The sequence below is a fragment of the Panthera onca genome, chromosome C1 (assembly GCF_046562875.1).
Source record: "Panthera onca isolate mPanOnc1 chromosome C1, mPanOnc1 haplotype 2, whole genome shotgun sequence".
Lineage (NCBI taxonomy): Eukaryota > Metazoa > Chordata > Mammalia > Carnivora > Felidae > Panthera > Panthera onca.
Window position 1 is genome coordinate 33,655,375 of NC_138346.1, and position 12,005 is coordinate 33,667,379.

The 12,005-nt window shown below is 38.0% G+C and overlaps 1 pseudogene; it reads right to left on the reverse strand.

The window, feature by feature from the left end:
- Positions 1 to 11,001: 11,001 nt before the first annotated feature.
- LOC132673418 (large ribosomal subunit protein uL11 pseudogene) lies at positions 11,002 to 11,578 on the reverse strand (annotated as a pseudogene).
- Between the last annotated feature and the right edge of the window lie 427 nt (positions 11,579 to 12,005).

Below are 12,005 nucleotides of genomic sequence, written 5' to 3' on the forward strand. Positions count from 1 at the left end.
CTTGAAAAAAAGATTTTATCTGTTAAGTAATCTCCACACCAAATGTGGGACTTGAACTCACAACCCCAAGATCAAGAGTCTCATGCTCCATCGACTGAGCCAGTCTGGCACTCCATTCACTTTTCTTCTTAATGTATGTGATTCCCACTATTCATAGTCAGAATGTAGAAGCAAGTGATTTTTCTACTTATTTCCTAATATGTGATCAAAGTATATAATTTACCCTTTATAATCCTCAGAAAGGTCTGAATCACCCCTTACAATTTATTCAGAAGTACTATGACTTGTGAAAGCTACTAATCAACAAGCATTTACTGAATCCTTTTTGGAGTTGTACAAATGCTATATCAGTATTAACTTTTTAAAAATTTTTTAATGTTTGTTTTTGAGAGAGAGAGAAAGAGAGAGACAGAGTGGGAGCAGGGGAGGGGCAGAGAAAGAGGGAGACACAGAATCCTAAGCAGGCTCCAGGCTCTGAACTGTCAGCACAGAGCCCGACGTGGGGCACAAACCCATGAACTGTAAGATCATGACCTGAGTCGAAATTGAACACTTAACCGACTGAGCCACCCAGGTGCCCCCAGTATTAAGTTTTAAAAGTTCTCTATTTCAGAATATGAACATAACATAGTTATGCAATGTTGTCAAAGAAGTGATAAAAGCACAGATTATGGAGTGCCTGGATGGCTTAGTCGGTTAAGCATCAGATTCTTGATCTCAGCTCAGGTCTTGATCTCAGGGTGGTGAGCTCAAACCCTGAATTGGGCTTTATGCTAGGCGTGGAGCCTACTTAAAAAAAATAAATAAATTAAGAAGAGGAAAAGCAAAGTTATTTCTCTTTAATTATTTCACATACAATTACTTAATTGTGAAAATCTTTTTTTTTTCCTTAAGTAAACTCTGTGCCCAATGTGGACCCTGAATTCATAGCCCTAAGATCAAGGATTGCATGCTCTACCAACTGGTAGAGCCAGGCAGGTGCCCTGTAATGTGTAAAAATCTTATTTCTCCAGAAAGATTTATAATATCGGAGAACAGTGACTAAATCATATGCTGCTGCATACCTAGAAAATGTTTAGTAGTCACTGAAATGAAAAGTCAGCCAACTGAGGACACAAAACAAGGAAAAAAATTTGATCCTACATAGGCTTATTTGTATCTCAAGGATTAGAAAAAAAGGCATAATAGAATATATTTTTTTACTGTACTTTCTACAAATGTTTGATATATTTGCTTTTTTAAAGTTTATTTATTTTTGAGAGAGACAGAGGGAGAGAGACTGAGCAGGGGAAGGGCAGAGAGAAGAGAATAGAGGATCCGTGCTGACAGCAGAGAGCCCAATGTAGAGCTAAAACTCACAACCGTGAGATCATGACCTGAGCCAAAATCAAGAGTCAGATGCTTAACCAACTGAGCCACCCAGGCACCACTAAAACTTTTTCAATACTTTTTCCAGTTATTAAGCATGTCAACATTTTTCTCACTTGGATGCTGAGGCTGTTGCATAAGCATTTGAAATGTACTGAAGTAAGACTGGCTTATGGCCTTGCATTTTCATTTTTCTGGCTTTTAATAAATATTTATCTGCCCTTTCATAATGACCTCCACATAACTGCACTAGACTATCTTCTTGTAGAAATTACACAAATAACTTCAAGAGTAGCTGAAGCTACTGTAATACTCATCCTCACAACCTTCCCCCAAGATAAATATTTATTCATCCTTTTTAGAGGACTCTAGAACACAGAAATATCTACATCAAAACTTACTTTTTCTTCCTTAATCTAGAATTTTCTCTGGTTAGAACTGATTAGATATTTAGACCTAAAATGTAATGATTTTATTTTCCAAACACAAAACTAATCATGCTTTAAACTTTGAACTTCCTCCACTTAAAAGGGTTCCCTTTCCCTTCAACAAAAAGACCAATTTCAAAATCTCTTTGTGCTAGGAAATCAAATCATACAATAAAATTTAGGATAAAATCTTTGTCTAAATGTTCAAAAAGCAAGATGACCACCTACTCTTTTTTTATGGAGAGAAATCCAAGCTTCAGTTATACAAATAACAATTCAAAAGAGGACTGGCTATAGCTGTTCATCCCAGAGCATATCTGTTTTTTCTTTTACTTCAGAACCATCATTGCCTACTACTGGCTAACTCATTGCTCTTGGAGGTTGAGGGGGGATTGTTTTCCATTATATGATTCTCATATTAATCAATTTTCTCAGTGTGTATCTGCTATTATCCAAAAATAAGCTGTACACATTTATTCTTCTTAAAGCACAGGATAAAAAAGGAGAACTATCAGACTTGTGGGGGGTTTTCCTCTTTCAAATATTACTGAATAATCTTTCCAAATTTCCAAAAATAAGTGCCTTTAAGAAAATATACCAAACACAGACTATTACCAGAATGGTTTCACAGTTAAGGATTACTCATATGCATTCTGTTTGCCAAGTTTTTATGTAGAACATCTGTAAGAAATGTTTGCCATTGTCTTGCCTTCGTACATCTCCCTATAAGGATTGTTTTATCTTGGCCACAAGACTTTAGTAATAGAAAAATAGGGAAATAGAGGACAATATGATGGGGTGATTAGGCCAAGTAACAATTTTCTAGTTAAAAGTTTCATGACCAGGGGAGCCTGGCTCATTTGGTGGAGCATGCAACTCTTGGTCTCAGGGTTGTGAGTTGGAGCTCCACGCTGGCTGTAGAGATTACTGAAAAATGAAATCTAGGGGGCACTTGGATGGCTCAGTGGTTAAGTGTCAGACTTTGGCTCAGGTCCTGATTTCACAGTTCATGAGTTCGAGCCCTGTGTCGCACTCTGTGCTGACAGCTCAGAGCCTGGAGCCTGCTTCAGATTCTGTCTCCTCTCTCTGCCCCTTCCTCACTTGCACTCTCTCTCTCTCTCTCAAGAATAAATAAACATTAAAAAATTTTTTTAAACATTTAAAAAATAAAATCTATAAATAAATAAATAAATAAATAAATAAATAAAATATAATATAATAAAATATTTTTTAAAAAAGTTTAATGACCAACATCACATTTCCAGTTATCCATTACCTCCCCTATTTCAGTATAGCTAAGGACAATCCTTATGGTACAAAGCCTAACTTCTTAGCTTTCTTTCTTTCTTTTTTTTTTAAATGCTTATTTATTTTTGAGAGAGAGAGACAGTAGGGGAGGGGCAGAAGGACAGGGAGGGGCAGATTCTGAAGCAGGCTCCAGGCTCTGAGCTGTCAGCAGAGAGCCTAATGTGGGGATCAAACCCGTGAACCGCGAGATCATGACCCGAGCTGAATGAAGTCGGACACTTAACTGACTGAGCCATCCAGGTGCCCCCTAACTTCTTAGCTTTATGAACAAAGGCCTTCACCATCTTTCCTTCACAAGCTTTATCTCTCTTTTTTTGCCCCTCTTAAACCTCTTACAGTTCACTGAATATACCGGGCCTTTTCCCAAACTTACCTTCTTTCTAATAAAAAGGAAAAGGGAGAAGCGTCTCTCTCATTTTCTTGTCTTTTTCTTTCTTTAAGATTTTACTTTTATTTATTTTGTTTTTTTTTTAAAGTAGGCTCCACGCCCAACATGGGGCTTGAACTCAACCTTGAAATCAAGAGTCAGATGCCCTACTGACTGGGACAGTCAGGTGCCCCTGGCTCTGTCATTTCCTACAGATTTTTCCCTCTACCTTCAATGCCTTTCCTTGTCCCTGCTCCAGGCACCTTCTATTCTTTCTTCAGGGGCACCTGGGTGACTCAGTCAGGTAAGCATCTGACTTGGTTTTGGCTCAGGTCCTGATCTCATGCTTTGTGAATCTGAGCCCCAGGTCAGGCTATACGCTGACAGTGCAGAGCCTGCTTGGGATTCTCTCTCTCCTCTCTCTCGGCCCCTCTTCCCAGCTCACTCAAAATAAATAAATAAGCTTAAAAAAAAAAAAAAAGCTCACACACATAGCATAATTGGAGGGTTAAGCATTCTCCAATCCCCAGATCATCATTTACCTGCCTTGTCCTCTGAGTGCACAAAAAGCTTTGTTCACACTCTGGAGTAGTATAACATTCCTCTTCTGTTTTTATTGTTGCTGGTTTTGATTTGGGAAGGGAGGAGATTATGGGTGATTTTTTATTTTATTTTCTTCCTTATACTTTTTGATACATTTTGACCTCCTACAATGTATTATTTTTTTAATTAGAAAAAATATTATTTCAAATAGTAGTTCTAGACAAAGAAAAGTAAAAAAACAAAACAAAACAAGTAGTCTTTGGTATCCAGAGTAAATATTATACTCATGGTAAGGAAATGAAAAAAAATTAAGCAAACTCTCTGAACATTATCATAAAACAAATTATTTTACATATGACACTTTATCATCAGCATCATATCCTAATATTTATTTAAATATTCTGGATATGCTAATATTATATTTAGTACTCTGGTTTATTACTGGTTAGATTATGACAATCTTTCTTATTTTAATTTTTTTCTGTTTTATTATGTTACATCATCTATGTAAGCTTCCTCAAGCCCTTGATGGGATATAAATAGAAATAATGTAAATAAACCATTCTGGCACTAGAATTTTAATTGTCCCTGCTGGGTTCCACCAGATCCACATATTTAGCTGGGATGGGAGTGCTTTCTCTGAGCAAGGGATCATGAAGACAGCGAAACAACTTACCAAGTGGCTAAAATGCATGGTATAAAAGAGCTCCCATACACAGTCAACATAAGTATGTCTATGTGCAACAAACCACAAATGAAATGCAGAAGATTCTGATATTTATTTCTATCTCCTCTTCTTTATACAACTTGTGAAAACCCTTAGCTACAAATGGCTAAGTCATGTTTTCTGTTTTGATTTATTTTCTTGTGTAGTCCAATGCTGATTTTCTTTTATGTGTTATGTGTTTTTATCTGTTTCACTTATTATTATTATTATTATTTTAATTAAGTAGGCTCCATGCCCAATGTGGGACTGGAACTCACAACCCTGAGATCAAGATTAGCATGGTCTACTGACTGAGCCAGCTCCTATTTTATGTGTCTTATGTGTTCTTGAACCATGCAGATCTGGCTGACATGCAAGATGGCTTTTGAGATCAGTGCCTTTATTATTACTTGGAAAGGCAGTGATATTTTCTATAACCTGTAATTTCTGAATGATATGCTCAAATATTATCAATTGTATTGCCAAAGAGGCTTGTGCTCTGCCCTGCAAGTTCTTTTTTTTTTTAATTTTTTTTAAAGGTGGAAAGTGATCCACTTTTTTTTTTTTTAATGTTTATTTTTGAGAGAGAGAGAGAGAGAGAGCATGAGTACATGAGTGGGTGAGGGGCAGAGAAAGAGGGAGGCATAGAATTTGAAGCAGGCTTCAGACTCTGAGCTGTCAGCACAGAGCCCAACATAGAGCTTGAACTCATGGACCATGAGATCATTACCTGAGCTGAAGTTAGATGCTTAACTGACTGAGCCACCCAGGCACTCCTCTGCCTTGCAAGTTCTGCTCCACGCCTGCTTCTCTCACTCAGCTATCTCCACACTTGGCATAATCAGCATTTCAGTAGTATATTGACTGATAAGATGTATAATTTGTATGCTTTGACTTTTTTCATTGCAAAAAGCATGATGTCCATTATATTTCATTGGTAGCATTACCTAAAACCTTCTTATTTATATCCCTACAAGGGTTTTACTGTTGAGGTCTACATAGCATTTACACCATTGTATTGCATATTATCTCTTTAGGAAGCCAGGAGATTATGAATTCCTTAAGGCCTGGGATTTTTTTTTTTTTAATTTTTTAAAATGTTTATTCATTTTTGAGAGACAGAAAGAGACTGTGCATGAGTAGGGAGGGGGCAGAGAAAGATGGAGACACAGAATCTGAAGCAGGCTTCGGGCTCTGAGCTATCAGTACAGAAGAGCCCAATGCAGGGCTTGAACCCACAAACTGCAAGATCATGACCTGAGCCGAAGTTGGACACTTAACCAACTGAGACACCCACCCAAGGCCTGGGACTTAAGACTCAGGATTTAGTATAAATCTGACACATATTAGGTCCTCAATAAATGCAGAACTTATTTGAATAAATAAATGAATGGACATAAAGCACACTATTTTTGAGAGAGAGACAAAGAGAGACCGAGCAAATGGGGGAGGGGCAGAGGAAAAGGAAGAGAGAATCTTAAACAGGCTTAATGCCCTGCATGGAGCCCAGCACAGGGCTCCATCTCACAGCCATGAGATCATGACCTGAGGGGAAATCAAGAGCTGGACACTTAACCAACTGAGCCACCTAGTAGTCCCAAACATATTTTTTATTTATTTATTTTTAAATTTTTTTTAACGCTTATTTATTTTTGAGACAGAGAGAGACAGAGCATGAACAGGGGAGGGTCAAAGAGAAGGAGACACAGAATCTGAAACAGGCTCCAGGCTCTGAGCTGTCAGCACAGTGCCTGACGCGGCGCTTGAACTCACCGACCGGGAGATCATGACCCGAGCTGAAGTTGGCCGCTTAACCGACTGAGCCACCCAGGCGCCCCCCAAACATATTTTTTAAGTAGCAGAGAAAACATCAGGAGAAATTTTCAAAGAAATTTAAGATATGAAAGGAATTTCCTAAACTAAAAGTGAAAACCCAACTTAGGAATGGCAAGGGCTCTAAATACACATTTCTCCAAAGAAGATATACAAATTACCAATAACAATATGAAAAGATGTTCATTATCATTAACCATTAGGGAAATGCGAATCAAAACCTAAGTGAGGTACCACTTCACACTCACTAAGGTGGCTAAGATAAAAAAGATAGATAAAAGTATCAGAAAGGATGTGAAAAAATTGGAACCCTGAGATATTGCTGATGAGAATATAAAATGGTGCATTTACTTTCGAAAACAGGTTTGGCAGTTCTTCAAAAGTTAAGCATTGACTTACCATATGATCCAATAATTCCAATCCTAGGTATATACCCAAGAGAAATGAGAAAACCTCTACACAAACATTCACAGCAGCATTGTTCATAATAACCATAAAGAGGAAACAACTCAAATGTCCATTAACTGATAAATGGGTAAATAAATATGACATATCCATGCAACGTAATATTATCTACCCATAAAAAGTAATTAAGTACTAATACATGCTACAACATGAATGAACCTTGAAATCAATATGTTGAGTGAAAGAAGCCAGTCACAGAAGACCACATATTGTATGATTCCATTTATATGAAATGTCCAGAACAGGCAAATCTAAAGACAGAAGGTGGATTAGTGATTGCCTGGGGTTGGAGGGAAAGGGGAGTTGGGAATAAATGTGAACAGACAAGTACTAGGGAAGGAGTTTCCTGCTAGGGTGATGAAAATGTCTCAAAATGGATTGTGATAGTTGCCCAACTCTATGAATACACTAAAAAAAATTGAATCGTCCACTTTGAATGGATGAATTGTATTGTGAATTATATCTCAATAAAACTGGTTTAAAAAAAAAAAAAAAGGAACTGAAAGGCATTTTGCCAGTAACAATTACATTGCTAACGCTCAAACTTTACTTCTTTTGCAGGATACCTTTTAAGAATAAAACTATACACAAGAAATGCAGCAGATTCTTAAAGGAAAAAATCTCTTAGTCCTTATACTAACACTAGGAGCAGGATAAAATCAATATGTTGAAATTGGATCACTTCTCATGGATTTTTACCTAATATTATCAGTATATTTATAAATAATGTGGTTTGTTGAAAACAATGGTGAAATGTTAAGCTGTTTTATGATATAGAAAGGGGAAAAACCCTGAACCTATAAACTTTACACCTTAAAGTAAATAAATTTTTAAGCTTTGCTTAGATTAACATCAGCCTTTCTACTTCCTTCAAAACTCTTGTACAAGCAAGTAGTATATTAGGCAAGAGACAGAGGTGTCATAAGAGGAGAATTTCTTGGGGCGCCTGGGTGGCGCAGTCTGTTAAGCGTCCGACTTCAGCCAGGTCACGATCTCGCGGTCCGTGAGTTCGAGCCCCGCGTCAGGCTCTGGGCTGATGGCTCGGAGCCTGGAGCCTGTTTCCGATTCTGTGTCTCCCTCTCTCTCTGCTCCTCCCCCGTTCATGCTCTGTCTCTCTCTGTCCCAAAAATAAATAAAAAACGTTGAAAAAAAAAATTAAAAAAAAAAAAAAAAAAGAGGAGAATTTCTTATAATAACAGTGTACCTGCAACCTCTGCTGAGATATCATCTATTTGGTCACAGGTTTGTTTTAATTTTTCTCAAACAACTGCTAGCCAGTAACACTATCATTCAATTCCATGCAACAATTACAGCAACCAGGATGATGAAACTGATAACCAATGGTACAAATCCATTACAATACCAAAGCTGGTTTCTACATCACAGAGGATTTCAGTACAAGGGCTAGAGAAAGAAAAATTAATGAGGTCAGAATGGAAAACAAACGACAAGAGAACAGTGAGTGAAGTCACTAGCTCACTGGGATATACTTAGAAAATCAGCTGAAGTCTGAAAGCAATTTTGCAAATAACATTACAGCAAGGAATAGGAAGGTGTGTGCCTTCTAGAACAGTTCCAGGAGATGAATTATATGACTTGTTTTAACAATAATTAAAGTGACATTTACTTAACTTTAACACATTACAAAGCACTTTCACATCTATTTTTGCATTTGAGCCTCCCTCTGATGAGGTGGCTGGAGCAGGTAATACTTGTCTCATCATTACTATCATAAGAAATGACCTATATTGAATTCCTGTATCCCAGGCAAAAAGGGATGGTTCGACCCTACCTCTTTAACCTAATAAATACTTTGTATGAGAGGGAAAAATAAAGTTTCATGGAAATAATAGCTACAAAAGAAAGGTCACTATAGCAGTAGTTTAAATGGACAGATTTTGATGAGAATAAAAAGCTGATGACTGAAATGAATCTCAATGTAAAATGTGCATGGAAAAAGTTGCTCCTGGACATAATCATTTCAGTAAAATAAAAAATGAGAATAGAAAAAAAATTGGAAATAGTTTCACTATTACTGCATAAAAATTTGACCAAGAATTAAATAGATTACAACTATTGTTTAAATGGGTATATTCATAAATACAGAGTTCAAAATGGCAGGCTAAAATCGTGCACCTCATTCAAGTGGGGGAATAAAAAACAAAAAGGAGAAGATGGCAGGATCAAATAGGCATTTTTTTTTTTTTTTTTTTTCAAATTGGCGTTATTGACTTGACTTTTGCAATCCTGCCTGCCTTCTTATCTTTAACATGACTCATGTTAGGTAAGTCTCACAATCAGGCTCTCTCCCTACCTGTAAAATGAGAAGTACAATGTTGTGGATTAAATGAGATAGTGTGAATAAAGTTGTTAGCATAGGAGTGGCACAAGTGAAGTGTATTTTAATCCTCCCTTTTCCAAGAATTCATTGTACCCTTTCAGTGTGCCAGGCCAGGATCTTTAAAAGTAGATCTCCAAGTCACTAAACCACATTACTTCATCTGTAAGTACATTTCTTATAATTGACAAAATACCCAAAGCAGATCTCTGATCAACAAAGCTTTACCTCTGGCTGTCTATATATTTTAAAGTAGAAATGTTAATTTAGAAAATATTATTCCAACCAACTATTGGAATATAAATTTAAATGCTCCAGATTGTTTAAAAAATATAAAAATAAAATACCTATGTGTCTTAAAAATGTTTGGTGCATAAATAGCTATTTTGGTTTGACTTATCCACCCCCAAATTGCTTTATTTCTTCTCAAGAAATAAAAAATGGCCAATTAAGTAATGGCTTTCTCAGTTTCACTAACAATATGAGGTATGGAATACTGGGAAATCATACAGTCTATCAGTCTTATCATATGGAAAACAGACATGATAATATACACCCACCTCAGAGTTGTGAGAGCTAATTAATATCTTTAAACTGCTTTGAAATTCCCATATGAAAGACACCTAATCTGATCTTTATCTAGAGAGAAGGGTACGGCATGCATGGGAAGACACTATTCACATAGAAGCTAAAATTGGCTCTTGCTTGTGTAACTTGAATTTCTACTTTCCAAGAATGTAATTTAGCAGAGGGAATGCTGACACTTTTTTTTAAGTTTATTTTTAAGTAATCTTTACACCCAACATGGGTCTCAAACTCACGACCCGACATTAAGAATCACATGCTCTCCCAACTGAGCCAGCCAGGGGTCCCTGTCATACAACTTTCTTTCTTTCTTTCTTTCTTTTTTTTTTTTAAGTTTTTATTTATTTTTGAGACAGAGACAGACAGAGCATGAGCAGGGGAGGGGCAGAGAGAGAGGGAGACACAGAATCTGAAGCAGGCTCCAGGCTCTGAGCTGTCAGCACAGAGCCAGTCATGGGGCTCAAACTCACAGACTGTGAGATCATGACCTGAGCTGAAGTTGGACGCTTAACTGACTGAGTCACCCAGGTGCCCCATACAACTTTCTAAATACATGTTTCAAAAACATATGATACTCATTCATTTTTTCATTATTTCATTTTTCATGTAGTAGCGATGTGATACCACCACAGATACACAAAATGCTCAATTCAGTATTCAAACACATATAGCACATGGAACTCTATGTGATTACCCTATTATTTTTGAAAATCCTCCTTGCTTTTTCTGTAACCAAAAATATGCAATTGTTAATTGATTGCTGTTGTTTGTTGGTTGGTTGGTTGGTTAGTTGTCAAATGATCTTATATTGAAATATTTTCCTTGGGGCACCTGGGTGGCTCAGTCGGTTAAACATGTCTAACTTCGGCTGAGGTCATGATCTCACAGTTCGTGGGTTTGAGCCCCGCGTAGGGCTCTGTGCTGACAGCTCAGAGCCTGGAGCCTGCTTCAGATTCTGTGTCTCCCTCTCTCTCTGCCCCTCCCTTGCTTGCATTTTGACGCTCTCTCTCTCAAAAATAAACACTTAAAAAATTAAAAAAAAAAATTTCCTCTGTAGTTCCTAACTAGCTGGACATTCCTCTGTACCATTATTGATGTCATCTATGATGTCATGAAGGTGGCGGCCATCAACACTGCAGCCCACAGACTGGACAGTCCCCAGGATTTCTGTAATGTTTCCAGAGAGTTGTCTGACTAAATATCGGTGCTGCATCTGTGGGGCAATGTTGAAGGCTTTGATAATCAGGGCAGAGGCAGAAGGTAGCACTTCAGTCTGGGCCTGTCAGTTCTGAATGGTCACTTTCACTGTAATCCTCAGACCCATCCAATCACCAGTTGCCTTGGCGATGTCATCACCAACCTTTTTTTGGAGACGGATCCAGCGGGCCGACCTTCAGGGCCAGGGCAGACGTGGCACCTACTTCACCATCAGTGCACCTCAGATACACAACTTTGATTTCGTTGGGGTCAAACTCAGGCAGCATGGTAGAGACAGCTGGTGATGGATGAACCTGGATTCAGGATGACCAAAGACAGTTGCACCTTCGCCTCCTCTGAGCCAAAAAAGCCAAAAGCTGTTAATTGTTTTTTTAACACAAGATTTCAGAAGTATGTGACTGAGAAAGTGAAAATCTCCCAAAATCCCATGCCCCAGAAAAAACACTGGTAATAGTTTGATATATATTCTTCAATGTTTTTTCCCTTTAACTATCACACACATGCACACACACACTAATATATATACTGTGTATATACACACTTATATATAGGGGCCCCGGGCTGGCTTGGTCAGGAAAGGATGCAAATCTTGATCTCCGGGTCCTGAGTTCCAGCCCCATGTTGGGCTAGAGATTACTTTAAAAAATAAATGAGGGCGCCTGAGTGGCTCAGTCAGTTAAACATCTGACTTCAGCTCAGGTCATGATCTCACGGTTCGTGGGTTGGACCCCCACTTCAGGCTCTGTACTGACAGCTCAGAGCCTGGAGCCTGCTTCAGATTCTGTGTCTCCCTCTCTCTCTGCCCCTCCCCTGCTCACGGTCTGTCTCCCTTTCTCTCTCTGTCTC